Below are 27,087 nucleotides of genomic sequence, written 5' to 3' on the forward strand. Positions count from 1 at the left end.
GGGGACTATTTCGAAGGCGCTGTCATCCTTATTGATTAAGTGTGCTCTTTGTTGTCGACTGTAGCAAGGACTTGGCAAGGGCATTCGAAAAAGTTTCTATACATACATACATATATATACATATATATATATATATATATATATATATATATATATATATCAGGTTGCCCCGGATACTCGTAGCGGTTACCTAGTAACCAAGACCCTACCCTGATCGAAGAGTTCTTGGACAGATCTCGTGTATCTATCGAACGTTTATACAGAAAGGAAAAATGAAGTATTCAAGGAAATGAAACTTAGAAACGTGTTTTTTAACTATTGTCATGGAATTATTGGCCAATGACTGAATGTGAATAAAGCACAGATTTTTATGATATTGTATGCCCATATTATTCAAGCAAAAACGTTGAACACTATTTCCTTAAGTTCTTATCGTTACGTCTAATCTAAAAAAATATGAAGTTTATTTTACGTCCAAAAACTTATATTTACTGTATATGTTCTACTGAAATATTCATATTATGATTATAATTATTATTATGTGATCTTTTTGTTACTTATTATCATTTAATAATAATATTATCATTATATATTCTTCTTATCATCATCGATATCATCGGTTTAATTACTATTATTATAATTGTAACAAAACTGCTTCCTACAGAATAGCATACACAAACCCACCTTTTCCGACTAGCCTTAAACTATAAACACCACTATTCCAGCTTCACGACGAAACCTCCAATTGGTCAGAATTTTCCCCCCACCTCTTCCGTTTTTCATTTTCACGAACCTTTGTGTTACGACGAGAGAAGGACACTTCGATTTGGGCTACGAAATCTGTTCTGGATACTCGAATATCATTTCCCAAGCTTCTAGTATCTCTACACTATCACGTAGGCAGAAAGAAACAGAAGTCGATTAATCTATTCAGCGAAGACAAGACGAATATCGGAGAAAATATCGATTCTACCTCGGTGAGTCAAAAAGAAAAGAATATATTAAGCAAATGAATCACTTACTTTACATTGTTATAAATGACTGTAACAGAGAAGGTAAAGCAATAATATTTCCTTCCTTAAAAAATAGTGTCTGCATTAGAATATACACTGGAGATTGTATTATATTGCAAAAAATAGTTTAATATTTTCGTATATAAATCCGTACGTAGTCTTATAGGTATAGGTAACGATTTTTGAAAATTTGTCGAATGCTTTTCCTAATTGGCTCCAACCAAATCATTAAAAAAGACTTCAAATATCATTGGGATGAAACATAAGAGAAAACATTTTAAATATGTAGTATCATTTGTCGAATTTGCCTATATTCCAAGTTTCTAGCATTACGGCTGGTGCTGAAGTATGTTTATATACATACATTTAAACTTTGGATAAAAAGAGTACAGTTATAGAAGAAGTTAACGCTATAATATAATTCATTTCCTTGACAAAATTATGCTGTTCAAAATAATAACTTTTTATTAGTTTCAATTTATCTACTTCATTGCTGTGTAAATGCTTATTTAAATCTTTAATTTCTTACATTAACGGTTTTCCATCTGTAACTGTTCCTCTCTTAAGAAATTGGTGGGATTTTTTGCAAACGTCGAATGTCCTATTAAAGGAAGACCAGGATTACTTTCTACTTCAGGAAATATCTAGGATTTGAAATCACTGGATATGGCATAAATGAGGGAAAAGGAAAGATTAATTGTTTAAGAGTTTATCCATTATTTGCATATATGAAATTAGTTTGTAGTACCATAGGTCGTACTATTTATTTGCAATAATTCATAAAATGCATTACTGTCATTATATTAGAACGAATTAAGAAGATAAACAAAAAATGTCATTGGGACAAAGTACAGGAGAAAATATTTCAATATATGTAGGGTCATTTGTCCAGTTTTGGAAAATTATGTATGCTATATTGAAAATTTATATTTCTTGAACGGGTACTAAAATACACATAGACACATATTAAGGTAGAATAAAAAAGACACAGTTGTGATATATTAAGAGTCCTTTGATTTCAATTCCATAAATTAATAAGAGAATAAACAAAATTAGTCAAATTATCGTTTCTACCAATTAATGAGTTTGAAAATTTGTTGCCCGTCGAAACAATTTCACGTGAAATAAATTTTTTTGTGTATTACGATTAAAACGGATTGTCATAAACTTAAGTTATTTGCATGAAAAATATTATGTGAATGTTATTGGTTCACACGATTACATGAATTCATAGGTACTTGATACTTATGATCGTGAAGGCAACATTTGCAAAAAATAAGATACTGTTATTGACTTTACTATTGCTATATAGAATGTACGTAGTGTATATAGAAATTAAATTTTTATTAATACTACTACTATAGTCGTATTATTATATTATTACTTTACATACTAGATTTTTCGTGCGGGTACGGTCATATGTATCTCGGAGGCTCTTAAATCTAAATATACGTAAAATATAGAAAATACGGAGAAAATCAAGCTCGTTTAATTCATATCTAGTACAATTAATCTTTCTCTATCTCAGCTTTTTTCTTCTTCATTTCCTTTGCAATGATAAAAATAAAACGGATCTTGTAAACATATAGCACTGTTATATTTTATTATATAGAAAATTATGTTTCTTTTCTAAGTACGTAGCGACTTTATATAATTAGTTAAAATAATAGCGATTACTATAATAATTAATATAATAGAGAAGAAAGACATTCCGTTGTCTCTACCGAGAATTACCGATATATCGATATGTAAATCTCATTTTTATATACTGTTACAGCAATAATGTATATGTACTGCGATTTAATCGTGGTTGCACATTTTCCATGTTACACAATATCAAAAAATTAGTAATTATAAGATTTATTGTGAATCATTTGGAAGGTACATGTGACAAATAGAAAAAAAAAGCAAATCAAAATCTGTGGATCTCTATTGATTACCAAGTGTACAAACAAGATAGAAATCGTAAGATATGTGTATATGAATCGACATATTTTATTGAATCCGTAAATATTTTTAATTTAAATTTTCCTTGAAATATATCTCACAAATGGAAAAACAAAGAGAAAAAAATTAGGTCTTCGCTTGATGCTTACAAAGATTTTCGGGTGAATGCTCTACCATCTGAGCTACCGAGGAACCTTTTAGCTAAATTTATCTACAGACACATTTAAACATCTGTATTTACTGTGACTCGAAATGAAAGGGGATTGGTCCAATTTCCACCATAAAGGATAACCGCTATCAGATACGATAATCTCTTCGGAAAAAGATTTCATTGCAAAACGGTTAATTATAATTATGGGTTTTTTAAACTTTTATAAGGGATATGTGTGATATGAGATAATATGATTTTCTTCTCTTTTTTGGTAGAAACTTGTATGATGAATAAAATATAATGAAATAAGAGTAATTAATGAGTAAACAACGAATAAGAGTAATTAATTGTAGTTCTTCTCAATTCTTAAATGCGTAATTTAACACATAATGTCTCTTTTCCACAAGATTCAGTCAAATCTATTTTCTCAATTATTTGAGGTGGGTATTTCAATTCTTTTCATTCGATAAATAACATCAATATTATAATAATTTTGTTAGGAATATAATGTGTTTTTGTTACGAGGATTATTTCAAGGGGTGCGGGGGTTGGGTGATAGGAAAACGGAAAGTATAAGAGACACGAAACTCATCTTCTGCGAGAATGATTAATCGGATAAATTGCTGCGCGAGCAAATCGAAAAGAGTCATTGGACTGAAAAGACTTGCGCGACGTTGCCACGTTCCTCGACCGGGTTTCGAACCCGGGACCTTTCACTTGCCGAACAACAAGCGCTCTACCATCTGAGCCACGAAGACCTATGTTGAAATCTATATGTAACTGAGTTTATATATCACATCCAATTTCTTGATGTTTATAAAGTTCTATATAATTAGAGAGAAATTATTTTTCTGCGATCATAACTCTATGTTATATTATATTCAACTTAGTAGTACATGCTTATCTTTCAACAATAAATTATTAATCAACAATTTAGTAATGTGTAAAGTTACGTGAATACTGTAAGAATGGTTGCGTTAAGTCAGGAGCCAATTTCGAACACTTACGGGAGAAACCGAATGCTTCCATAGATTACTCAATTAAGTTTGTCGAAGGCATAAAGTTATAATTACTTATTTTATACGAAATTAGTTCTATTTAAAGACATTTATAAGTTTTATTTCTCTAATTTGTTCCTAATAACATTTATGTATACTTATAAATGTATAATTACAATATATCGATAATTAATTTACATTCCCTGCACCTTGCTGCATAAGTCATTCTTTTTCTATTATGTAACATTGTATAATAGAAGCTTATTAAAAGCGAAGGTCATAGTTTTGATCTTATCTCTAATGATTTGTCGAATATAATAATCAAACAAATGAAAAAATTTATTATTTAGCGTCTATAAGTATTGTAATAACCTATTCAATTAAAATATGTGTAAGAAAAATAATATATGTGTATATATAATTATATCACTGAAGGTATAACAAATATATATAGAAGTATTTCTCTCCATAAAGTATTCAAATAATTATGTAAGTGAAAAGCAGTCATACTTTCTTTGATTTAGAAAAGCGGGTCAACTGTTGTCAAGAGTTGTGATTAAATATAATGTTCTCAAGGAAAATATATAAAGAAAGCGATAATAACGGTAAGACCGATAAAACACGAATAAGAAATGTTTAAACGGGCCTCGAACCATAGAAAGTTTGTCAATTTTAAGAAAATATAAAATAAAAATATTCATGGGCTAACTCGCACTAAATCGAAAACGTGCATTGTCACCATCATCATTGTAGTAGCTGATCTATAGATATATTGTATAAATGAGATACGAAAATATCTGCTAAGTAAACATCACGATAAAGTAACATCAATTTAAATGTGCATATTTATTTTTTATATTAATGAACCATGGAAATCTATATGGATGGCCTTCTATTGTAGGCATCTAGGCATAATAATCATAATTTTTCCTATTAATTTATCAGATATCCTATTTTATTCGATCGATCTGTCTACGCTCGTTTTCGATACAATCTTGAATAAAGCCGCAAAACGAAATACCAGAAAATATTTCAAATTTATTCGTGAGAAATATAATCCAAACTGAAAAATGGAAAAACGAAACAAATTATTCTTGGCATTATGATCACGAACTCTTACATCTAGCTACCAAGGATCTTTCGGCTATTATACTTACGTACGAACTGCACCTGCCTCCTGCGACTCCGGATGAAAGGATTCGCCTGATATCGACCATCCATTGTAGAAACTCACAATATTTGTATTCACATATTGCAGCATATGTGGAGGAATGTAAGAGTTATGTAAAGTTCAAGCGTTTTATACAATTGTAGTTTCTCGACTGCCATGACGTGACTGACTTTTTTCTCCCAGCATAGTAGTATACAATATTTGGAAACAGTACGATATGATCATTATAATTTATCTGTAAATGACATTAAAATAAAACTATAAAGTTTTTTTGCGATCACGACTCTACGTAATAATATATCCGATTTATTAGTACATGTTCATCTTTTAACAATAAATTATTAATCAATAATTTAGTAACATATGGAGTTACGTATATATTATAAGAATGCTTGCGTTTCAAGTGTCATTTACAAACACTTACGGAAGAAATCGAGTGCTTTCGAAGGTTTCTGAAAGAAGTCCGTGGAAGGCATTAAGTCGCAGTTAGTTATCTTTTACGAAATTTGTTATGTGTAGTGGAATATTTAAGCTTTATTTCTCTAAACTGTTCTGAACAGCATTTATCTATTCATGTTATGAATAACTACAGTATATCGATAATTAATTTGCTTGCTACATATATCATCCTTCCAGCTTGCTACATATATCATCCTTCTTCTATAACGCATAATAGAAGTTTAATAAAATCGAGGAAATAGTTTTGATCTTAACTCACTTGATTTGCCGAATATAATAATCAAACAAATGAAATATTTATTATTCAGCGATTATAAGTATTATAGTAATCTATTCAATTAAAATTCGTGCAACATTTACATATATTCATATTGCTAAAAGCATAACAAATATATATAAAAATATATTTCATCAGAAGTGACCAAAAAATTATGTAACTGAAACATAGAAGCAATACTTCGTTATATGATTCTCATATAATAATGTCGGATCAATACTAGAATAAGTCATGTTAAAATAAAATCTTGTCAATAAAATTAAAGGAAGCTAAAACGAATCTATAAGATACGTATAGAAAGAGTTTAAACGGCGCTTGATACAATTTTTATTTACTTACTTTATTAATTATATGAAAATATTAAATAACAATATTAACAAGCTAACTCGTACGAAATCGCAAACATGCATCATTGATCTACAGATATAGCGAACAAGTGAGGAACTAGAATATCCTCAAAATGAACAATACGATAAAATCGTTAATTCGAATGTGCATGTTTACTTTTATGTCAAAAAGTTGTGGAGACCAGCCAGGAAGATTTTATATTGTATAATCTGTTTACCTCTTCAATAGTCTCTGTCCAAAACATTGCACAATAATACTTTACTTCATTTTTAATAACATTTATGATATTTTTCCTAAAGAGCCCGTATGTTCAATTAAAAAACGTATTGAATTTATTTCATATACAATGACAAGATTTCATTCATGCTCGCAAATTAAAAATTAATTTATAATATTCCGTAAGACTTATTTATATAAAGATTTTTTTAATTTCAAATTTTCGAAGATTTTAACGTAATCGAAACTTCCTTGGTTACATACTTTATTTCACTTATTCATACAAAATGTCAGAATTTCATTTACGAAGATATCTTATTTTGTTTTTTTTTTAGTATATTGGAATTAAAGTTATTATTCCATAATATAGCAATTACATATTTTATAATGTAAATACAGATATATCTATATATTTGTATTTAAAAAAGTATGAATATAAATCAACTACATTTAAATCGATAGAAAAATTAATAGCAGATTTTTTTTCCGCGATTGATTTTAGCAAATATACTATGCTTTTCAAAGTGTAGCTTTCAAAGACATAGCAAGTCGGTGACGAGGCGGAATGGAGCAAAGTGAAATGGAAATGGAAGGAAAAAAATAAAGAAAAGAGAGGAACTTAAAAGATAGGATAAAATAGAGAGTAAAATAGAAAATAAGTTATACATAAAGAATATATAATATATATTCTCTTGAACGTAAGAGCGACAAAAAAAAGACTGACTTATCATTTGTTATCTGAATTATTTGTGCAGTATCTCTTAAACAAATCTCTTCTTACGTTTTTAAAAATAACGATATGAAATATTTTTAATTAGCTACAACTGTTCGAAATCTCTTTCTTCTCTCTTTCATTCATACAACATATTCATTCATATTATAAAATTAGTAATAGATTTAAAATATTCATTACTATCCAAATTTAATAAATGAAGGTAATTATACCGGAATTACTAGTGGTAAAGGTTATCTCAGATATAAGAATAATAATCGCCGTACAATCACTAGACAGAAATAATATCATTCAGTGAGAAAGTCAGCAGAGTATAAAATGATATTCGATGCATTAAATGTTCTCCATAGATAATTTATTCGTAGGAATCAAGACAATTATATACTAAATTTCCACATTCTATAATGATAAAAAATTTGAAATAATCTAAGTGCACAGCAGCAGAAATCTACTTAGCTTTATTCAGCGTATGCAGAAGCCCTGAATATTTGCCCGTCGAATATAAATAATATAAGAAATTTATTGGTTCACATAGTTTATAACAAAATATTTAATACAAATAAAATTGTACAATTCGTTCGCTGTTACAAAAGTCTTATCTACTTCAACGTAATATCAATTATTGCATAAATATTTCGATCACCACTTTCTAACGTGAATCTTCAGGAACGTATAGATTCTAACGCCATTTAGTTAAACGATATAATTTAACAGTATACATTGTACATTTCTTACATCCATTTTTGTATCCATCCTCAAATTGTGTTCTGAGATTTAGAAAATGTTCGTTTATTCGCACCTTTGCTACTTATAAGTTTTGGAGATTTGCAACGCAACTAATTGATAATTAAGAAGAATTACGAACAAATAATGATTAAATAAACATTATTGTACTTGCATTTTTCGAAGAAATATATATCAACGCTTTCTTCTTTTCACATCAAAATATATATAGGGACGTTATAGAATCGTGATAAATCACCGGAGTATTTACAAAATGAAATATATTTCACCGCGAAATTATTTCGAAATTTATCTATCGAAAAGCAGGTTACAATCTTATACGACCGTGCTCTTTACAAACGTAAACTTTGCCAGTAAAGTAACTTAAATATTCTATCAATTCATCAAGAGCAACTCAACAAAATTTCATCTGTACTGAACAATAATTAATTAATTATAATAATTTATAATCTTCAGTAAATTATCTGTATACGATAATTTTATCGATACCCGTTTTAAAAATGTCACAGACATTCAGAAATAAAACGGTATGAAAGATAAGTTTATTGTTATTAATGATAACCATTATATCACTATCATTTCAACTGATAGTGCCAATTTTAATTTAAATTGATAAATTCAAAAACTTTTAAAAAAAGAGATTTTTTAATCTGGTTTTTGAAAAATCAATTAATGTTACAGATTTCGTAATGCTAAATTTAATTAGGCAGACTTTTACGCCTATAAATAATAAAAATCTTGATTCGATATTTCTAAAATCACTTCTTGGTATCTGAAGTGTCCTGTCTATTCTTACGCTTGCAAAAGAAGCAATTCTAATAAAGCGATCATTAATAATATCGATCATGGTGTAACATAGCGAATACTGTATGAGGTCATCTATTTCCTCTTCGATATTATTTCAGAAAATAATAATATCGTCAAAATATGTAATTGTAATAGCGTTCCGAAGCTTATCTAAAACGACATCAGCATTCATTGGAAAAAGGCAGGAGCATTCTAAAGCCCGGACGATATTCTAATGAAACGTCTATCAAGTATGCCGAACATAGTAACATTCTAATATTTAACCATCGGTACTTGATAAGATCCGCTGTTTGAGTCGAATATACTACAATACTTCGTATTTTCCAGTTTATCGACTTGTTTCTGTATTTACTGCTTGATAGTCCATAAACATTCGTATATTTTTTGAACAATTACATCGGATTGGACAACGCAGTAGTTCTATCGATGATGTCGGATGCCATCAGTTGTTGTATTATTTCCTCCCTACTATTATTGCTATTATTGCCATTCGTGACGAAATATTCAGTATAGGTGCAAATGTAGGAGTATTTAATTCACAAGTAATATTTTCATCTTATTTCTATAGATATAAACTATTTATGTGAATCAACTGGCCATATTTGCTAAGAATATTTAAGATTTTAAAGGTTTGCTTCGGAAAATTCAATGAAAGTTCCAATTGTTAGCAGCTTTCAAGACAATGGAATTCCATTCCCCATCGCATTTTTCTTATTTAGTAATATCTCTATACGTAATGATTGTCTCTTCGTAGATTACATAATCTCCGTACTCAATATTTAAGACAAATACGATGACTAAGCCTTTAACATCTATATCGGATTTTTCGATTATTACACCTTCCTGTGAATAAAAATTTATGTCTTTATTAGTTATACTAATAACTATTCTCACCTACAGTACTTACCTCAGTATTGTTTCGAAAATTATTTGTCCTCTGTATTGTTGTTTTCGTCGTTACTCTACGTCTTTGTCAGTCCTTTACTTATCAACACAATATTGTGTTGACTATTCTTGTCCTCTAATGTTATCGACATCTGTCGTCATAGATTTCATTTGCTTATTTTTTCTCCTTGGTAGATGTAACAATTATTGAAATGTTTCTTCACCGTCTCCTTTTCTCCTCGCCTTTCTCCTTACGTAATCGAAATATTTCGATCATCAGATCTTTATGATACCACATAATTAACACTGGAGTATTTTAACTACCAGAAAAACTATTAGACAGTTTCTTTCTCTTACTGTGCTTCCTTACGAATAAAAATATACATGATTATTTTATTCACGGATATGCTTATTACCGACTGTATATCTTCATTTGATACCGAGCGTACTTCCTTATTCTCTTTCGAGAAGAATTATTGTCTCCTTCTTGTCTCTGAATTCGTTATTTGCTATATCTGTATAACTTTCGCTTTTTACTCATATATATAAACTTCGTATTGACCATCTTTGCCCTCTAATGTTATTGACGGCTATTGTTCCTTCGTAGATCTCATTTGCTTAACGTACTTACTCCTTGGCATATTTGAATTATTAAACAGTACCATTACTTCATCCCTTAGTCATCATATCTGTAATTATTTATCCAACACTTTGGGAATATCTATGCTCCTTTTACAACTATCCGATTATCAATACATCACACAATTAATAATCTGATACTTTATCAATCTGTTTGTAATATAAGGAATTTCACAAAATTTACTTTCGTTTCACACACGCATAGATCTCCTGATGTGATGTAACATTTCTGGTAATTTGTCAGATTTATACTGGGAGGTAAATGATCCCTGAAATAAGATGCAAGGTACAGTAATTGATAGTTCATTGTGCTTCCTTCAAATGCCAAGTCACGACTAACTTGAATTCCAACAGCGAGAACATATATTAGTCGTACGTGTCGCTGCTCGCGATTTTTGTATTTCCCCGCGTAATTTGATTATTATAAACGCAGGTATGAGAAAATCATAAAAGTTCAATAAGAGACTAAAATTTCTTTTGTCATCAGGTGCGTAATTTTTTCATTATGTGCTGCATTTTTATTGTTATATTAGCATATTCCTACATCAATCATAATAAGTAGATTAGTTTTAAAGAACAACTACGTTCATCCTTTTTTTAGATGCAATATTTAAAATATTCGCACTGTTTCGTTAAATTTGATGATCTATCATACGAAGTGTCAAATACGATCATTGACTGGATCATTTATGAAAGTGCATAAATATGCATCAAACCGAAATCTGTTCACTGAAAGTTTAGATGTCGTTGGAAACTACAAAATAATTTTTTTTACAGAATGAATAATAAACCTGGATCACCTTAGATGTAAAAAGCATGCTACTAACGCACTACCCGTACTCATATTAGTGTGATAAGTTCGACAATGTTCTGCACTTATTCTCACTACGTGTTCCGCATCGACAATACATCAAACTGCTTTCTTTCTTTCATTTTCTCTTTCTTTCACTCCTTTTAAGCACAGTTCTTTTATAGCTAATATTTCCTCAACTTAAGTAGCTTAAATTTTCTATTGGACCGCAATTATACAAAATTTATTTTCTATAATTTTAATAATTATTTAATTAATATAAGTTTAGATTAAGATTAAAACTTTTATATTCTAGTGACATCATTATATAGTTCGTCGATTATTATCGTTATAATGTTCGTCCAGCATTCTATAATGTATAAAGAAACTGTTGCCTGTTTTATTAAAATATTACTATTATGTGTATTATTGATTTAAGGATCTCCGAAGTATTTCACATGGTTCAAAATTATTACACTTTAAATTTTATTGCGTTTTGTTATTTAAGTGCTTTGTAAACAAAAATGGAATTATTTCAGTTGCCTAAGACATTAATGGTACTATCATTACTTTTTCTGCTGCAGTATTCACTGAACATTTATTTCTCACCACTATTCCTATTTTTCATCATTACACTATAATGTTATGATGGAAGTTAACAATTTGCACTCGTGATCAAATATTGATAGTAGATATTGATACTTAATGAAATATATGATTAGTTTAAGTTAGGAGAACAGAAAAATAAAAAAAATTTCGTTACATTATGTGGAATTTAATATACATACATGAAATTGTTTCGTATATAAACGTGTTTATACATAACTGTGTACGTAGGTCTTCGTAGCTCGGTGGTTGAGCGTTCGAACTGATCGGAAAGCGAAAGATTCTGGGTTCGAGTCCCAGTCGAGAGAACTAAGGCTCAAAATTTTCATACGAAACCGAAATTTCGAGCGAAGTTTAGATCTTTCCGCTTATATATATATCCCCCACCTTCATCTCTCCAAATCACATCACATATAACCAATTACGTGTAGAAAGATAGCAATAAACACCATACGTGCCTCTAAAAAAAGTTTCTGAGATATTATAGCTATCTGAGATATTAGTTTGTAAATGGTGATAATTAAGAGTGAGATTAGTATGTAAAATTGAGTTTATTATTCACGCGTAGTATTTTTATAAATAATACGTTGTTCTCTTGCGTTAAGCTAGCCATTTTTCGGGTCTAGCAAACGCAGAGAAATATATATTATAATATTCTCTATTTTCGAACATATATATCTCTATTTTAATTAATTACTCATTTCTGTGATTTAGATATAAAGAAATCCCTTCTTTCATACTTTGACAAGAAGGGATCCATAATTCATTCATCTAGTTCTGGGGGTTATAAGTGCACAACTCTTTCCATCTTGGAGTTGTAGTAATTGTTTCAGTTGGAAAATCTGAGCAGGTAGTTCCTCGATAGCTCAGATGGCTAGAGCAGTCGCCCGTATATCTCTGAAAATCGAGCGAAGACTTAATTTTTTTCTTTCCATTTTTTAATTTCTACGATATCTCATAAAATATTCACATTTAAAATATTTCAGCATTTTATAAAATACGTAAATACTTATAGGCATATTTTTTCCTTTATATATTCTGTATGTTTAATAATTAGAGGTTCACGGATTTTATTCTGGTTTTTTTTTCTATTGCTCATTTGATCGTTCTATATGCTTTTCGATTATTGTTTTTACAATAAGTAACATACGAAAAGTGTACTATTATAACTCGTGATAAATATCGTACCGTGACAGTGGTACTTGGCAACAAGATTAATGTATCGATATATTGATATTTCTTCATTTTGAAAGTTGACTTTTTTAATTTATACTTACCATATACTTCTAAAACAAACATATATTCTAAGGACCTGGTTGGTGTGATGTTACCTCTATTCCATTAGTCAGTATACTATACTATTAAGAGCGTAGTATACTGAGCGCTGGTAAATCCTAAAGTATTAAGAATTAGGGAGGGTTACTGATGTTACTGTAGGGTATCGAGTATTAAACCCGAGAATTGTAGAATCTATCTGTCCATCTTCTATTTCAATGGATCCTTAGCTTACGGATTCCTATACTTTAACATGGAAAATATCTAACGTTAGTGAAGAAACTTGTACACAGATTTTATAGCATTATTGAAAATATCTACTTTTAGGATATCTTTAGACATTTTCTAAAAAAATTCATAGATTATAAAGAAAACATTGCTACTATTATCTCAGCTTACGAGTTGTTAGTCAAATACGTGTTCTTCATTTATGCATCGAGCCAGGCAATAAATACATAATGAAATTTGATTGCCAGGCTCATTGATCGAAATAACTCATCGATCTATAAGTTATTTACATTCTATCTTTAAGATATCGACTGAATATTTGGGAGTCGATACAGTCATTACAACAACACATATGAGATTATTTAATTATTTCGAACGAAGCGTTTCTGAAAATGTAGAACAACCGATTCTTAGTAGCATCAATGATCATCCCTCAATCAATGTATTGTCTAGTATATCTAATTACAGGCAATAATTACATATGAACATCTCAACATTAAATACGTTATCTACTTACTTTAGTATTACTAGTTTCGAATTTCTGTTTATTATTTGTTCAATTTGATGATAGTTTCCTATTATCTACCTAAATTACGGGAGATTTACGCTTTTCCAACAATTTGTTTCTTTTTCGTAATTTACTGTCTAATTCACGTTTCCCGAATTTCATATCGGTATCTTAATTTTGCGAAGACTGATTCGATTAGCTATTTCCATTGATATCTTAAAAATCCCAATCTGTATAACCTCAGCTTAGATTTACTTCTCCATGGATCTTCAAATATTTCTAATGCACGAATAAATGACATTGCTTATACAAAAAGAACTGGTGTGAGACTATCACACGATATCATATGATTAGAATTTCAAGATTAGAAACTTTTTTAATTAATTTAGCTCAGTTTAATTTAATTTCTCTTCATATTATTCCAGTATTCAGTTGCTTTATCGGTTAAATTTAAAGATAAAGAAACAGAGAAACAGATTTTGAACAGCTAAAAGATATACTATAAATATTAACAATAATTTATTTGCGTAAAAGTATTGTTTTATTGTATTCCCATTGTATCATTTACCGGAGACGAAACAAGGTAAACACGACAAGAAGAATTCGAGAAACAAATGATGAGTCAGAAAGAAATTAGAAAGAAATGAGAGAGAAAGAGAGAAGGATGAGTGAGAATGTAAGACCAGCACAATGTATACAATATAACGCGAACGTCTTGTCATCCTATAATTCTTTGTCTTGTTTTTCCTAACTATCTTTATAGCTATCTTTACATCTTCATTATCTTACGTTCAACAATACAATAACAATTAATTTATGTCCTATCTCATTCTCTCTTTTTCTATTTAAATATATATCTCTTTCTCTTCTTATATTATATCTCGCTCATACCATTCTGTTTCTCTTTTACATATAAGGAAGACTAAAAGCAAAACAAAAACACTCAGCTTATACTATATTTTATTCCCTCTGATCCTTCCTTTAAATGTCCCTCTCTTTTATGTTATTTTTTGCCTTTCACCTTTTAACGATTTATCTCATGAACAATTTACCCATTTTATCGAAATTACATTTAAATAACAGTATCGTATTTTTGTCAAAGACAAGTCCGGAAAGAAATTCATTTAAATTTTAATATTGTTTTTAATTTAAACTAACTGAGTTGTTTTTATACTTTTTAAATGCAAATATATGTCAACGTTGCATTTTTATTTTATTGAAAGTAGTTATTAAGGAAATATTGATTTTTATTTTCAATAAAGTGAATAAAAAATTAAGGAAAAAATCTCTTTGCAAATGATATCACGATATGCAGTATAAATAAGTAGGATGAAATATATAACCAAACGAGCTTGATTCTATGAAACTTTTAGACAACTTTGAATGAAGAAAATGTTTTACAGATACATAATTTTTTAATTATTTAATAAATTAGATCACATAAAAAAGAAACGATTTTTGAAATTTCAATAAGTCGTGTAGAATACAATAAAGAAATTTAATAAATTTATGATTAATTTCTCATCACGAGTATTGCTATGATACACTAAATATTATCTCTATATATAACATAAATTTAATAAATCTTTTTCTAAAATATTCAAGTCTTTAGAAAAAGAGTCATATATGTTATTTGAAATTAAATATGGGATTATAGAGAAGTCTTGAAGACCATAGAGAGCAGAGAAAAGAATTGTGAGAACAGTGTCAACAATGCTCTGACTTCTTCGCGGCTCTCCTTGTCGTTTCACTGTAAACATTAAAGAAATAATTTGAAATATATTGCTTTAATTTTATCGTACTGCTCATCTTTCTAACATCTCCATCTCGTTATATTCCTACACCAAGTAATATGACATAATAGTGGGAGGCAAAATGTGCCCTTGAATTCGTACGAATTATAACGTCAAAGTATATGCTCGAAATTAACAAAACAAAACTTTCAAGTGTTTATCACTTATACGTTTTTTGCCGAGAGGATGAACAAAAGATACGAGTTTTTCTTCTTTCATTATTTCTTTTGACAACGTTTTATTGTAACACAGACTTTTGCCAAAAATTAAACTAACTATCTACATTAAAGAAAAAATTGCTGCATTGTTTCAGTCACTTATCTTTTTGTACATTATATGCACAAGAAAATTTTTATATACGTTTTACTATACTTTCGTTACGTCACCTTTCCTTTGCTACCATTCTTATGACTAATATTTCATTATATTATCATTATTATTATTATTATTACTATATTATTATTGTTATTATTAACATACAATTATTATCATTATTATATTAATATAATTTTTATTATTACTATTATTGTAATTATTACTATTATCACTTTTATTATAACTGTATTACATATCTTAAAATTATTAAACTCGGATACCCCAACTACACCATAAAACACCCTATACTTGCTTTCTCTCCCACAGTTGTTTCCTGTGGATATTCTTCAAAAACCCACAAACTATACATTTCTATTTCCGATCTAACTATACTTCAAATTCCACTCTTAACTACTTTATCTTCTCTACTATGACTACCCACTGACACAATAAAATACACATCTGAATATACTGATCCACATGTTATACAAATTATTTGGAGATGAACTGCTATTGCAGTCTCGTTACTTCGATATGAAAGATCAGTTTATTGTTATTAATAATAATCATTATACCACTATCATTTCGACTGATAGTGCCAATTTTAATTTAAATTGATAAATTCAAAAACTTTTAAAAAAAGAGATTTTTTAATCTGGTTTTTGAAAAATCAATTAATGTTACAGATTTCGTAATGCTAAATTTAATTAGGCAGACTTTTACGCCTATAAATAATAAAAATCTTGATTCGATATTTCTAAAATCACTTCTTGGTATCTGAAGTGTCCTGTCTATTCTTACGCTTGCAAAAGAAGCAATTCTAATAAAGCGATCATTAATAATATCGATCATGGTGTAACATAGCGAATACTGTATGAGGTCATCTATTTCCTCTTCGATATTATTTCAGAAAATAATAATATCGTCAAAATATGTAATTGTAATAGCGTTCCGAAGCTTATCTAAAACGACATCAGCATTCATTGGAAAAAGGCAGGAGCATTCTAAAGCCCGGACGATATTCTAATGAAACGTCTATCAAGTATGCCGAACATAGTAACATTCTAATATTTAACCATCGGTACTTGATAAGATCCGCTGTTTGAGTCGAATATACTACAATACTTCGTATTTTCCAGTTTATCGACTTGTTTCTGTATTTACTGCTTGATAGTCCATAAACATTCGTATATTTTTTGAACAATTACATCGGATTGGACAACGCAGTAGTTCTATCGATGATGTCGGATGCCATCAGTTGTTGTATTATTTCCTCCCTACTATTATTGCTATTATTGCCATTCGTGACGAAATATTCAGTATAGGTGCAAATGTAGGAGTATTTAATTCACAAGTAATATTTTCATCTTATTTCTATAGATATAAACTATTTATGTGAATCAACTGGCCATATTTGCTAAGAATATTTAAGATTTTAAAGGTTTGCTTCGGAAAATTCAATGAAAGTTCCGATTGTAAACAGCTTTCAAGACAATGGAATTCACATTCCCCATCGCATTTTTCTTATTTAGTATTATCTCTATACGTAATGATTGTCTCTTCGTAGATTACATAATCTCCGTACTCAATATTTAAGACAAATACGATGACTAAGCCTTTAACATCTATATCGGATTTTTCGATTATTACACCTTCCTGTGAATAAAAATTTATGTCTTTATTAGTTATACTAATAACTATTCTCACCTACAGTACTTACGTCAGTCTTGTTTCGAAAATTATTTGTCTTCTGTATTTTTATTTTCGTCGTTACTCTACGTCTTTGTCAGTCCTTTACTTATCAACACAATATTGTGTTGACTATTTTTGTCCTCTAATGTTATCGACATCTTTCGTCATAGATTTCATTTGCTTACTTTTTCTCCTTGGTAGATGTAACAATTATTGAAATGTTTCTTCACCGTCTCCTTTTCTCCTCGCCTTTCTCCTCACTTAATCGAAATATTTCGATCATCAGATCTTTATGACACTACATAATTAACACTGAAATATTTTAACTACTAGAAAAACTATTAGACACTTTCTTTCTCTTACTGTGCTTCCTTACGAATAAAAATATACATGATTATTTTATTCACGGACATGTTTATTACCTGATTGTTTATCTTCGTTTGATAACGATTGTTATTACCGATTGTTTTTAATACCAAGCGTACTTCCTTATTCTCTGAATCGTTGTCTCCTTCCATCCATATCTTTTTATCTCTGAATTCGTTATTTCCTATATCTGTATAATTTTCGCTTTTTACTCATATATAGAAACTTCGTATTGACCATCTTTGCCCTCTAATGTTATTGACTATTCTGATCCTTCGTAGATTTCATTTGCGTAATTTATTTGCTCCTTGGCAAGTTTGAATTATTAAACAATTCCATTACCTCATCCCTTAGTCATCATATCTGTAATTATTTATGCAACACTTTGGGAATGTCTATGCTCTTTTTACAACTATCCGATTATCAATACATCACACAATTAACAATCTGATACTTTATCAATCTGTTTGTAATATAATAAATTTCACAAAATTTACTTTAGTTTCGCACATGCATAGATCTCCTGATGTGATGTAACATTTCTGGTAATTTGTCAGATTTATACTGGGAGGTAAATGATCCCTGGAATAAGATGCAAGGTACAGTAATTGATAGTTCATTGTGCTTCCTTCAAATGCCAAGTCACGACTAACTTGAATTCCAACAGCGAGAACATATATTAGTCGTACGTGTCGCTGCTCGCGATTTTTGTATTTCCCCGCGTAATTTGATTATTATAAACGCAGGTATGAGAAAATTATAAAAGTTCAATAAGAGACTAAAATTTCTTTTGTCATTAGGTGCGTAATTTTCTCATTATATGCTGCATTTTTATTGTTATATTAGCATATTCCTACATCAATCATAACAAGCAGATTAGTTTTAAAGAACAACTACGTTCATCCTTTTTTTAGATATAATATTTGAAGTATTCGCACCGTTCCGTTAAATTTGATGATCTATCCTGGGAAGTGTCAAATAGGATCATTGGCTGGATCATTTATGAAAGTGCATAAATATGTATCAAACCGAAATCTATTCGCTGAAAGATTAAATGTCGTTGGAAACTACTAAATAATTTTTTTTGACAGAATGGATAATAAACCTGGATCACCTTAGATGTAAGAAGCACGCTACTAACGCACTATCCGTACTCATATTAGTGTGATTAGTTCGGCAATGTTCTGCACTCACTCTCACTGCGTGTTCTGCATCGACAATACATCAAAGTTTTTTCTTTCTTTCATTTTCTCTTTCTTTCACTCCTTTTAAGCACAATTCTTTTATAGCTAATATTTCCTCAACTTAAGTAGCTTAAATTTACTATTGGACCACATTTATACATAATTTATTTTCTATAATTTTAATAATTATTTAATTAATATAAGTTTTGAAGAAATCATAGACAAAAGGGATTAAAGCTTTTATATTAATAATAAAGATATTCTTGCGACATCATTATATAGTTTGTCGATTATTATCGTTATAATGTTCGATCAGCATTTTATAATGGATGAAGAAACTGTTACCTGTTTTATTAAAATATTACTATTATTGTATTATTAATTTAACGATTTCCGAAGTATTTAACATGGTCTAAAATTATTACACTTAAAATTTTATTGTGTACTTGTTAATCGGGTGCTTTCTGAGCAAAGACGTAGTTATTTCAATTGTCTATGACATTAATGGTACTATCATTACTTTTTTCCTCTACAGTATTCACTGACCATTTATTTCTCACCTATTCATACTATTCCTATTTTTCATCATTGCACTATAATGTTATGATGAAAGTTAACAATTTGCACTCGTGATTAGATATTGATAGTTACGTCGTTTTTTATAATTTATATTAAAATAATATAATATATATTTACTAATAATTTTGACTAATAATATGTATTTACTAATAATATGTGTTTATTAATAATTTTGATAAAACATTCGATATAATCCTGTTTTTTGTCAAAAATTTATATACTAGTTATTATATGTGCTAATTATTTTTTATCAATCTCTGTGCTTTGTTCCCGAAATAAATTTGTACCGTCGTCGTATCACTGCCAGAAATACGCCAGCATCAAAAAGAGGTATAAATATGAGAGATCGAAAAGATTTTGCACCTTAGTAAAACTAACCGCTTTTATACATATGTACTCGATCGATATATTCTCATTAGAGGTGTATAAATTATATATCGATACGATAGGTGCATAGTGGAGGCAATGTACCATGAATAGACTTGTTTTTGTTCAAACGTGTTACTTATATCACGCATCCTTCGAAAGGAAATGAATAGCCTTAACATAGCCCATTATGTTAAATTAACTCTTAACGAATCAAGCAAATCTTACGGGAATACAAACGACGTATGTATAAAACTATGTAAGACAGAATGGTGCGTTTTTCATCTTCTTGTTTCTCTGTTGGTAGTATCTTATTTTTTAAATTTTTACATCAATAAAAAATTTCTTTTTGTTCAAAAAACCATTTTTCTACGAAAAGGGAACCTTTCTTATTCAGTTATTATGCCTTCAACGAAAAAATTATATATGTTACATGTATTTAAACAGTTTTGTATTAACGTAATCATTAAATTATACACATTATTTGTGTTTAATTATTATTTGAACAAATTATGTGAAATAAAACTTTAAAATATGTTCATCGGCTTTGACGATATCAGAGAATGAAATAAAGGCAAAAAATGTATTTAGTAGGAAATGGCTTGTAAATTAATTAAACTGTAGATTATATTATTTGAAAAATTAGATAGTTTATTAAGTTACGTATACATAAATATGAATAAGCAGAGATTAGAAAAGTATTACTTAAACTTCTAATATAATATAGCGCGAATCATAAAAAATCCCTTATTAAGTATACCTTCATAATTTTAGAATGTTTCTTCCACGAAAGTTTTGCAAGAACTCGACTTCTTCCGTAACTGTTTCCAAATGGCATGCGACTCAAATATAAACTTATATAACATACATATGTTTCATTTTGTTAACGTACATGTGCGCAACCTCAAGAAATCACAGTACTTTCTCCTAAGGACCATATATCATTGTCGAGAATATCTGCCCTTGGAAATTCGTTGGACAGTTACTAAAAAAACACGTGGATAAAGAATACATTGCCACTTTTGTCCAAACTTAGGCATTTGACGTCAAGTAGGTCATCTTCAACAATGTGTCAAACCGACAGATAAATCAACGATGAAAAGAGATTCCTGGAAAAAAGGATTTATGGAATTTTCTGGGGCAATCCTTCAAATGTCAGTGCAATACTCAGGTATCCATAGGATCATCAGGATAAAGACCACACAAAAGACTGCTTAAACAATTCGAACGACTTATTCTGACGCGCCCTCGACCAATAAGGATCTTCTCCAATCCATGCATTTTTACTTAAACTTTTTCCTTTTGATTTCCCTTCCTTATGCATTATTGCATCCTCGGATAATTTGCGAGAAATTATCAAATCAGTCGAAAAAAGCATTTGTACTCAACAATTAGACAACGTAATCTTATCAATATCATTGATTATGCCTCAATCGGAGGTTTCCAAAAAAGTGCAATACATATACATCCTTCGATCATCCAGATCTCCGTGTCTTGCAACATCACTGAGCAACCCTCCTTCCTATGTAGCCAAAACGACCAACTACACTTAACGAAGCACAATATAACAACAAGTTTATTTCTTTTCTTCAAAATACATTCTTACAATTTCATTCACAAAGCATTCTTTATGGCATATGTATCTCTCTTCCGGAAACGCGGCGTGCGGTATCTTACTGAGAATATTCAGCTATTTTCGACTTTCGTCACGCTGCGCTTGTTTATGGATACTCCTGGGTCTACATTTCTAATGACTAGGAAGAGCCGGAGAATCAAATTCTCCGTGCGAATTGGTTATTATTGCCGGTCTACCGTGAGAAACGCATCTTCTAATTTTTACCCTTCAACGTAAAAAATTTATAGCATATTTACGCAATCGATTAAATTTATACGTTTTGTCCATTTTTGCTTATAATTATTAATTTCATTGATTAAAAATTTGTTTTTAAAAGATAATCATGCAATACTTAATGAAATATATGATTAGGTTAAGTTAGGAGGACAGAAAAATAAAAAAATTTTCGTTACATTTTATGGAATTTAATATACATATATAAAATTGTTTCGTACATAAACGTGTTTATACATAATTGTGTACGTAGGTCTTCGTAGCTCGGTGGTTGAGCGTTCGAACGGATCGGAAAGCGAAAGATTCTGGGTTCGAGTCCCAGTCGAGAGAACTAAGGCTCAAAATTTTCATGTGAAATCGAACATTCGTGTGGAGTACTTTAGATCTTTCCGCCTATATATCCCCCAACTCCATCTCAACAAATCCCATCACATGTCATTCATTACGTGTAAATAGCAATAAAACACCATACGTGCCTCTAACAAAAATGGCTGAGATGTAACTATCTGAGATATTAGTTTGTAAATGGTGATAATTAAGAGTGAGATTAGTATGTAAAATTGAGTTTATTATTTACGTGTATTTTTATAAATAACGCGTTATTCTCTTGTATTAGGCTAAAGATTTCCGGATCTAGTAAATACAGAGTAATCTATATAAAAATATTCTCTATTTTCGGACATATATATCTCTATTTTAAATTATTACTCATTTCTGTGATTTAGATATAGAAAAAATCCTTTCTTTTCATAGTCCTTTGGCAAGAAAGGATCCATAATTCATCCATCCAATTCTGGGGATTAAAAATGCACAACTCTTTCCATCTGGAGTTGCAATAATTAATTCCATTGCAAAATCTGAGCTAGTAGTTCCTCGATAGCTCAGATGGCTAGAGCAGTCGCCCGTATATCTCTGAAAATCGAGCGAAGACTTAATTTTTTCCTTTCCATTTCTTAATTTCTACGATATCTCACATGAAATATTCAAATTTAAAATATTTCAGCATTTTATAAAATACGTAAATACTTATAGGCATATTTTTTCCTTTATATATTCTGTATGTTTAATAATTAGAGGTTCACGGATTTTATTCTGGTTTTTTTTCTATTGCTCATTTGATCGTTCTATATGCTTTTCGATTATTGTTTTTACAATAAGTAACATACGAAAAGTGTACTATTAAAACTCATGATAAATACCGTGGCTGTAGTACTTGGCAACAAGATGAATGAGATATCGATACGTGGAAATACAGCAATAGCATAGTAACTTAGAAAAGCAAACATAAAGAAATAATATTACATCGAAATTGATGCAAAAAAATAATAAGTTCGTTATAAATAATATTGCAATAATAATCATTCTTAATATCTTATTATATTCTTCCTGAGTATTTTCATTTCACAAATTGGAATACCGAGGCCAATATTGCGAGATTAAATGGCCAAACGTATATATTTAAAAAATAGCAAATTTGATCGAAATTGACATATATAAAAAAATGTTATCATTTTGTGTTTGGTTTTTTGCACTTTTATACAAAATTTCATTAATTTTTCGAAAGTAGAACTGATCAGAATTATGTTCTAACTTGCCTAAAGATTGATCGAACAATTATTTTGCAATTTGGCATCAATACGTAGCGATCTGGAAGATGAAGACGAAGTTTATCTATATTTACATGGGAACTCTTCAACTTACACGGAATATTGAAATGGTGACACATACAACTAATATTCGGTATATCCGCAAGGATGGAAGACAATCGTAATTAGGAAGTTAAAGCAAGAACATTAATCCCTATATCTTTCATTACATTCTATGTATCAACTCTTCCCTAATAAAAGTATTACAAATTATCACAAATGGAATATCAATCACGAAGATATATGGGACGTATGAAAATTTCTTACGGAAGTTCGTTATATAATAAATAAAAATTTCAAGAACGTTGTCGGAAGTGTAAATACTATTTTATTAGTCAGGATACTGCATTATTAATGGCGTAGTGTACTGATAGTCTGATTATTGTTAAAATAACGTTAATAAATATACGAAAAATAAGAATACGACGAAGAATCAATCGCGTAAGAGTCTGACACACCAAGAAAAAAGAAAATAAACAAATAAGATGTACTAAAGAACAACAGAAGTCAATAACATAAGAAGACGACGATAGTCAATACGAAAACAATGTTGATGAAAAAGTAGGGCAAAGATATAGGCATAACGAATAAGAAATAACGACGGAAACTGACAACAAAAGAATAGAAAAGTGAGTAAACAATAATATACATTGATTGAGAGTAACGTATCTTTTTATTCTCAGAAAGGCGTGGTAAGTATACGAAATTTTAAAGACATAAATGAAATATTATCGGCATTTGATTCAACTAAATAAATTAAAGCAAAGGTATTATCAGTCGACATTGATAGATTAACTGAAAAATATGATGAGTATGCGACTTTGCATGTATTAGACGATACGACTTTTAAGTACTACAAATTTGCCAAATTGGGAGGAGAAGCAATACGGTGATAATTTAATACACGGTGAAAATTATAATTTTCCTTCTTGACAAAAAGTAGATGAACCAGAATAGAATAGAAAAATAGGACACATGAAAACTCGAAAAACTAGACGAATGTACAGAAGCAGGAATATCAAAAGAATGGATCTCCGAGCGTCTAAAAAATATACGATTTCAAGAGTGTTTAACATTTTTTTCAAAATCAGTTACCCGAGATAACAATTCCAGCTACTAATATATTTTCAAAGATGTGAATTATCGGTTATCACTTATTTCGAGGGTTACACATTGCAGTAATATCCTCAGAAATTTTCCTGTAAAAAATCTGTAAAATTGGTAAAGCTATATGCTCTTCGATAGAAACCAAGAATTCAATGCTTTGAGTATTATAGTGGCATTAGGCAACCAGAGAAAATCTGGTTGAATAAAAGGATGAAAACGAATTGTCTGTAATTGTTATTGAAGTTATAAATTAACATATAAAGAAATTCAAGATATTCTTCTTGAGCGATATTTATTTGTCTACAATCAAAGTTGTAACAATTGTTTAGCACCGTTATTTGAAAATTTGCGATGAAGACATCGTTTAGCATCATTTCTTCATTAGAAATTACTGCTAATATGAGCACAATATTGTTTAATGATGGATATTCGGACATTTTAAATGTTTTGAGAATATTTGTTGCGAGAGGTGAAAATCATTATTAAAATGAAAATTTAAACAACGTATATTCGAAGATGAGAGACTAAGAAACGGAGTAGAGGAAGATAGCATGAAATAGGAGGATACCTTAATAAACTGGGAAGGGAATGCATCAATAAATACAGTACTAGAGCAATTATTTCAAGTTGCTTACCTTGATTACAAGTGCAGTACCAGTGTGACTTTTCATCTCAATGGAATTGTAGAACAATGTTCATTACGCCTGGCAGGGATACAGGCCGTTGTATCAAGTAAAGACTCAGCAATTTTTGTATGTATTTTTATAAATTTATCAAGCTTTCGATCAAATTTATAATGCAGACTTATTATTGATCTTATAAAATGCAGATTGCCGATTACCGATTTTATAAAATACGGCATATTGAAATATCACTTAATTACTGATTTTAGATATTTCAAAATAAAGAAGTATTATTTAATTTTTGACTTCACCGAACAGTCTGTATTCTGTTCGGTGAAGCCACTAACTTTTCGTTATAATGTTTTCCATATTACAGACTTACTATTTATTCAATGACCGGTTTTACGGAGAACCAAATACTGACTGATCTTACAGTTTTCCTCTGCTCGACTCCTTCGAACTTTCCCCCTCTGCAGATGTATTTAGACCGCCTACGAAACTTACCGAGGGTGAAGGTTTGCTTCCTATTGGATAATAATTTTAACACTGGGATTCTGATTGGTTGCTACTTTAACGAAAGGTCTATTGTATAAGAAGTGGGGTCTGACTGACTCTGTGAGTGGTGGAGAACCCCAAAGTAAATGTTTGAAAGGGAAGGAATTGGGGATCTAAGTCGTTTATCTGTAGCTGATCCTGAGCGCAGGCATATCGTAAAGTACAAAGAATTAGGGAGGGTTGACGATGTTACAACAGGATACCGAATATTAGTTCCGAGAATCGTAGAACCCATCTGTCCATTTTCTATTTAAGTGGGTCCCTACGGATTTCTAAACTTCAGCATGGAAAATATCGAGGGTGAATGAAGAAAACCATACGCAAGACCTTACAAATAAAATAGCATTCTTGAGAGTATCTACCTTTAGGATATCGTTGGACACTTTCTAAGAAAATTCTTAAATTGAAAAAAAGATATTGCTACTATTGTCCCAGCTTAGAAATTGTTATTCAAAAACATGTTCGTCATTAATGCTCTGAATCCAGACGATAAATATAGAATGAAATTAAATTCACATCGAGCCGTGAGTTATTTGTAATCTATATATAAGATATCAATCCAATATCCAGGAATCGATACAGTCTCTAGAAGAACACACATGAGATTATTTAATTATTTCGAAGGAACTATTCTGACTCGCTCATAAACAATAATCATCGTTATTACCCTTTCCATACAACTCCTCTTTTTCTCTTTCTCTTTCCTTTTCCTAATTTCAACATTATCTTCGCGGATAGCTTGAAAAATATCATCATTCTCTTTATTATTTATTCAGTTTTTTGATACTTTCTCTATTATTCTCTACTTGAATTACAGGAAATTTACACTTTTCCCAATAAACTATTTCGTTTCTTTTCGTAATTCACTGACTTATTCCTGTTTCCAGAATTTCATAGGAATCTAGTTTTACGAAGATTTGATTCGATTAGCTATTTCCATTGATATTTTAAAAATCCCAATCTGTATGACTTCCGTTTAGATTTACTTTTCCACGGATCTTCTAATGTTTCTAATATACCAATAAATGACGTACCTTATATATGTATTCATTCTGCAGATTCTTACTGAATAATATTGGTTTTATTTTGACATACATTTGTATGATAGATATTATTTTTAAGGAAGCTAATTTTTATGATGATTGCTTTGGTGCATTCATTATATTAAAAGAAAATCATAAAGTTAAAACCAATCATGGGTCGTTGATTCAAATTTA

At 29.8% G+C, this 27,087-nt stretch overlaps 2 long non-coding RNA genes across 4 annotated transcripts in view; one reads left to right on the top strand and one right to left on the bottom strand.

Moving 5' to 3' along the window:
• Positions 1-27,087, top strand: part of LOC127071401 (uncharacterized) — a 210,533-nt gene that overhangs the window by 57,245 nt on the left and 126,201 nt on the right. The gene's annotated exons all lie outside the window — the stretch shown is intronic.
• Positions 8,650-18,595, bottom strand: LOC127071410 (uncharacterized). 2 transcript variants are annotated; one of them, XR_007785039.1, is made up of 3 exons: positions 18,459-18,595; positions 17,624-18,324; positions 8,650-9,707 (listed from the first exon to the last, which is right to left on the bottom strand). It is a non-coding gene; the product is annotated as an uncharacterized LOC127071410 (long non-coding RNA). The 2 variants fall into 2 exon arrangements; XR_007785038.1 differs by lacking the exon at positions 8,650-9,707 and adding an exon at positions 15,543-17,559.

This window comes from Vespula vulgaris, chromosome 21 (genome assembly GCF_905475345.1).
Source record: "Vespula vulgaris chromosome 21, iyVesVulg1.1, whole genome shotgun sequence".
Taxonomy (NCBI): Eukaryota; Metazoa; Arthropoda; class Insecta; order Hymenoptera; family Vespidae; genus Vespula; species Vespula vulgaris.